Genomic DNA, 6365 nt, shown 5'->3' with positions numbered 1-6365 from the left:
CTATATCTCTCTACATTACGTCCATATCTCTAATTTCCCATCTCCTGACTTCCAGACTGAAGAAGGGTCTCAACCCGAAACGTCACCCTTACACCCACCCATGGGACCTACACTTCTGTTAAGACAGCCCTGGGTGGGTGTATGGAATAAGCTGCCAGAGGAGGTAGTTGAGGCAGGGACTATCCCAACATTTAAGAAACAGTTAGACAGGTGCATGGATAGGAATAGGTTTAGAGGGATATAGGCCAAATGCTGGTAGGTGGGACTAGTGTAGCTGGACATGTTGGCAGGTGTGGGCAAGTTGGACCGAAGGGCCTGTTTCCACACTGTATCACTCTATGACTCTATGACTCTATGACTCATGTGTCTGCTCCACCATTCTATGACATCTATGAATGTGTGGTTATCCACTTATCGGCAAAAACAAGGGGGCAAATTATTATCTCAATGAGGTTAGGTTAGGTAAGGGGGAGGTACAGCGATACCTGGGTGTCCTTGTACACCGGTCACTGAAAGTTGGCGTGCAGGTACAGCAGGCAGTGAAGAAAGCTAATGGAATGTTGGCCTTCATAACAAGAGGATTTCAGTATAGTAGTAAAGAGGTTCTTCTGCAGTTGTATAGAGATCTGGTGAGACCACATCTGGAGTATTGTGTACAGTTTTGGTCTCCTAATTTGAGGAAGGACATCCTTGTGATTGAGGCAGTGCAGTGCAGGTTCACGAGATTGATCCCTGGGATGGTGGGACTGTCATATGAGGAAAGATTGAAAAGACTAGGCTTGTATTCACTATAGTTTAGAAGGATGAGGGGCATTCTTATAGAAATATATAAAATTATAAAAGGACTGGACTAGCTTGATGCAGGAAAAATGCTCCCAATGTTGGGTGAGTCCAGAACCTGGGGCCACAGACTTAGAATAAAGGGGAGGTCATTTAAGACTGAGGTGAGAAAAAACCTTTTTCACCCAGAGAGTTGTGAATTTATGGAATTCCCTGCCACAGAGGGCAGTGGCGAAATCACTGGATGGATTTAAGAGAGAGTTAGATAGAGCTCAAAGGGCTAGTTGAGTCTGCCATGATCACAATGAATGGCGGTGCTGGTTCGAAGGGCCGAATGGCCTCCTCCTGCACCTATTTTCTATGTTTCTATCTATGTTTCTATCATTGCTGATCTTCCACCTCAGCACCTTTCCAGCACTTACTCTCGGTATCTTGGTACGATACAATACGATACGATACAATAGAACTTTATTTATCCCAGGAGGGATATTTATCTGCCAACAGTCATAAAACACAAGGTACATGAAACATGAAATTAAAGTGACAAGTGGAAAGGATTGGGGATCCCTAATGCCCTTAATATCCCTTAAGGTACCCTATATCTTAAGGTACCCGTAATTTCTAAAAATATAACAAGTTATGTTCTGAATATGGTTGGGGACACGCACTTGACCTATTAGGTAATGTATTCCAAAGATTCACCACCATCTAGCATTAACGGGCTTAGAGGATGACTCCTGGCTGGAGAATCATCACTCCTCATCTTCTTCTTCAATCCCTGGAAGAATTTTATATGTTTTGGTCATATCACTTTCATCCCTGAACACAAAGTTTCACCTTTGCGTGGTGGAATGAAATCTACTTCTTCACCACAACTTGAGTTACAGGTTCAGTATTGTTGATCCTCAAAATTCAAGAAGTTTATTGCCATGTCAACAAGTTGATAGGAATGTGTCTTGGTTCGCTCTCAGACAGATACAATACAGTACAATACAACCATACACCACAATAAATAATACAGACAATACTGTACGAAGGACAATATATACATAAAGGACAGGACCCAGCAGCGTCATGTTAAGCGTAAGTGCAAGTGCAAAAGAAAGTGCAGAGTGATTAGTGCAAATTCAAATATCTGATGGCTTGGAGGTAGGTGCTGTCTCTGAAGCGAGATGTTTTACTTTTAATGCTTCTATATCTCCTTCCTGATGGGAGGAGATTAAAGAGGTAATGTGCCGGGTGAAAGTGGTCTGCTATGATTTTTTTGGCCTTTCTGGTGAGTCTTGTTGAGTAAAGTGATGTCACTGAGGGAAGTCTGCTGCAACCGATGATCTTAGAAGCTCGGCGCACTATTCTCTCCAGCCGAGTCTTATCCTGCGAGGTTGTGTGACCATACCAGACAAGCATGGAGAATGTGAGTATGCTTTCTATGGTAGACCTATAGAAGTGGGTCATGGCTGGTCGACTGACCTTGAATTTTTTGAGCTGCCGCAGGAAGTAAAGTCGCTGGTGGCACTTGCTGATTATGAGACTGGTGTTGAGCTCCCATGATAGGGATTGATGTATGGTGGTCCCTAGGAACTTAAAGGAGGTGACCCTCTCAACCACCTCTCCATTGATGAAGAGAGGGAGGAGGGGGGTGGCCTGGTTCCCCTTTGCCAGTTTGCATGCGGTACAAGTGGTAATCCAAAGGTTATAAACTGCATAGTATTGCCTTATTAATGTGCATGTTAGCTGAACCACTTTCTTCACATTGTCTGCATCACACAAGCCAGCTTGCCGCCCCCATCCCCCCTTCTCCCATCAACTCCATCTATATTTCACACCTCCTCAGGAAAGCTGCCAACAAAATCAAGGACTATTTTCACACCAGTCATCCCTTTTAGTTCAGTTGAGTTTAGTTTAGACATACAGCGCGGAAACAGGCCCTTCGGCCCACCGGGTCCGCGCGGACCAGCGATCCCCGCACACTAACACTATCCTACACCCCCGTGGGAGCAATTTTTACATTTACCAAGCCAATTAACCTGCAAACCTGTACGTCTTTGAAGTGTTGGAAGAAACCGAAGATCTCGGAGAAAACCCATGCAGATCATGGGGAGAACGTACAAACTCCGTGCAGGCAGCACCCATAGTCAGGATCGAACCTGGGTCTCCGGCGCTGCATTCGCTGTAAGGCAGCAACTCTACCGTTGCGCCACCGTGACCACCTTTCTTCTCTCCTCTCTCTTTGTGCCGAAGATACAAAGGCCTGCTGGCACGGACCAGCAGATTCAGGAGCAGATTCTTCCCTGGTGTTATCAGACTACTGAATGGTCCTCCCATAAGTTAGGGTGAAGTCTCAATCTTCCAACCTACCTCATTGCAGACCTTGGCTCTGGTACTTTTCTTTTTGCTCTTACAGTTACAGTGACTTGATTACACTCATGGTTGCTATGACTTGACTGGATAGCACACAAACAGAGTTTTTCAGTGGTATACGTGACAATAATCACACAATACCAAAATAGCAATACCAATAAGTTGCTCACCCCGTGGACCAGTTAGGAGGGAGTTGGACAGAGGGCCGGTAAGCAGACCAGTGGCGGGACACAGTGCATGGCCTCAATGCCTAGAGAGGATCGCGCTGGGCCCTGCAGCAGCCTGGGCCTCAGTGCCTAGAGATGGCCACTAGGGGGCCCTGCAGCAGCCTGGGCCTTGGCCCAGTGACCCGGCGAGCCGCACTGTATCCCAACCGGTGGCCCGGCTCACCTGGAGAGGGAAGGCCGCCGAGCCCGGCCCCTGCTCACCCCGTGGACCAGGAATCAGAGAGGGGGTGGAGGGAGCCAGCAAAGACAGCGGACGCTGAACCAAGTGCCCAGTGGGAGGAACCGGGGATCTTACCTTCCGTGCCCTTGAGGTCGTCTGCGGGAGCCCCCCACCCCCTGGGAACGAGGGCTGAAGAGGCGTGGAGAGGGACGACCGGAAGGGAGGTGTCGGCTGCAACGGGCCTTTGTGGACAGCGGCATCTGGGACTGTAAAATGGCACCAAAATGGCACCTCTTGCACATGGACTCAGTGGGCTGTTCTGTTCACACTGTACTGACCGGGGTGATTGTGCTGAGTTACGGGGATTGTCTTGCTAAGCTGTATGTAAAGAATGTGTTCCATTGTACCTGGTACACATGACAATAAAGAAACCATTGAACCATTGACCATTGACCAATACAACATTGCTTCCCACTTAGACCATGACAATTGCACCCTTCCCTCTATCCCCACTGCCGCCCATGACTAAAAGATCTTCTTCACCCCTCATACTATGCAGGCAGCACAGAATTGTAGGATTTACACTTTCCCATTTCTTCTCCCAACCTCATTATCACATCATTCATCTTCACTCCCTACACATGAATGACCTCCTACATTGTGGAACTGTGGCCAGTTTGACCAACTCGTGCAGTCTCTGCTCTTAGGCATGCAGGAAGTCAGAGTTGTAGTGCCGGCTGGACAAAGGCAAAAGCTAAGGTACTCAATACTATCGTGTTTCATTTGTCATCTCTCCGGAATAGGGAAGGCAGAGAAGATATGGTACTAATATCTTCACACTGTGTTTTTGATTTTCTGTTTTTGGATTGAATTCTGTTTTTAATTTGTGTCTCTGTGATGTCTTTATTACTTGTTATATTCCGATTATATGTTTTTATTCCGATTACTATGTAAGGTGTCCTTGAGATGTCTGAAAGGCGCCCATGAAATAAAATTTATTATTATTATTATTATTACTAATGTTGGCAAACTGGGGTCATGTGAATGGGCAGAAAGGTCAGTGTGGATTTGGTGGGCCAAAGAGGCTGTGTCTGTGCCATGACTCCAACAGGTAAGATTTTCTCCTGGAATAAAGCCTTCATGTAATTGTCCTCCCTGATGTACTCCAGCTGTTTTCAGACAACTCAACCATCCTACCACAACTAGGGCACGATCCTAAACTACTATCTACCTCATCAGGGATCGTCAGACTATCCTTGATCGGACTTTACTGGCACTAAACGTTATTCCCTTATCATGCATTTGTACATTTATACATTTAGGGTGAAGGAAAACACAAAATGCAAACCTCCACTGCCTTGTGGCTATTACCTAATTCAGGAAAGGTGAAGACTGGATCCAGCGGAGGAGACCACCATTTGGCGGTCCAATGGGTAGGATGTTGGACCCAGCAAAGCGTCGTGGAGCACAATTAGGGCACAATGTTCAGGTAGAACACTGGTGGCCATCCACTGGATCCTGACCTATCGCCAGCCGTCTAGACTATTTGCCACTGGTCCCAGATAGGCCGGGACGGGACGAGAGAGTGAGGCTGACGATTTGCACACCTCTCCCTCACTTTAATCCATGTCAAGCGCAAGTCATGACTTCAGGACCTGTACTGCCCAACTGGACGAAGCAAGATCACCACGGGAGCGCGTGCAGCTGTGAAGAAGCGCACCGCAGAAGCTCAGAGGAAATGCGCTGCGTGCAAGGCTCGAGCCACTTCAACCTCTACTGCAGTGCCCACCCAACTGTGTCCCATATGCGGGCGAGCCTTCCAGGCCCAGATCAGTCTCACCAGTCACCTCCAGACACAAACAAAAACAAAAACACTGAAGTCATGGTCTTCTTTGACTACAAAGGACGAACAGCAACAACAATATCTATACATTGTTAATGGCTCGATTGTAATCATGTATTGTCTTTCTGCTGACTGGTTAGCAGGCTTTTCACTGTACCTCGGTACACATGGCAATAAACTAAACTGAACTAAACTAACTTTTCTGGACGAATATTAAACCAAAGTTCCTCAGGCCACAGATGGCCGCTGAAGCCATGTTCACCATGAACAGTAAAGGGCCTGTGCCACTTGCATGCGATTGCATGCGTTTGGCGCGACCAAACGTGGTCGCTTGAGGTGTACGGGCACCGTATGGCCGCGTGGGGCTGGTCTCACGTAGAAGTTGTGCGGGGCTGGTCTCGACATCGTGCGGGGCTCCGAAAATCTGACAGTGTCCGAAATCTACGCGCGCAGGCGCATTGCGGTCATACGCAGCATCTTGATGGCGTATGCAGCGTCTTTACGGTATACGCCTAGCGCGTGGCGTTGCGCAATGATGTCACCACCCGGCATGGCATTGCATTATGACGTCACCGCCCGACGCTGTGCGACGCCCAAATTCAGTCGGCCCGCCTCCTGCCCAGCTGATTGGTAAGTATGACGCAAATTACATCACGCGCGAACTTAGCGCAAACTTATCGCGCACTTAGCGTGTACTTAGCGCGTACTTCCACTTCCGTTTGTTCACGCCAAATGCATGCAATCGCATGCAAGTGGGACAGGCCCTTAACTATTTCCATTAACTCGTATCTGCAGTACCTGAAATACATTCAATGCCTTGCCATGGAGCGAAGGATGGGGTGACGTTTCGGGTCGAGACCCTTCGTCAGACTGATGTGGGGGTGGGGGGCGGGAAGAAGAAAGGAAGAGGCGGGGAGGCAGTGGGCTGTGGGGAGCTGGGAAGAGGAGGGGAAAGAGGGAGAAAGCAAGGACTACCTGAAATTGGAGGTCAATG

This window comes from Amblyraja radiata, chromosome 6, assembly GCF_010909765.2.
Source record: "Amblyraja radiata isolate CabotCenter1 chromosome 6, sAmbRad1.1.pri, whole genome shotgun sequence".
NCBI classification, from domain to species: domain Eukaryota; kingdom Metazoa; phylum Chordata; class Chondrichthyes; order Rajiformes; family Rajidae; genus Amblyraja; species Amblyraja radiata.
This window is presented reverse-complemented; position numbering follows the sequence as displayed.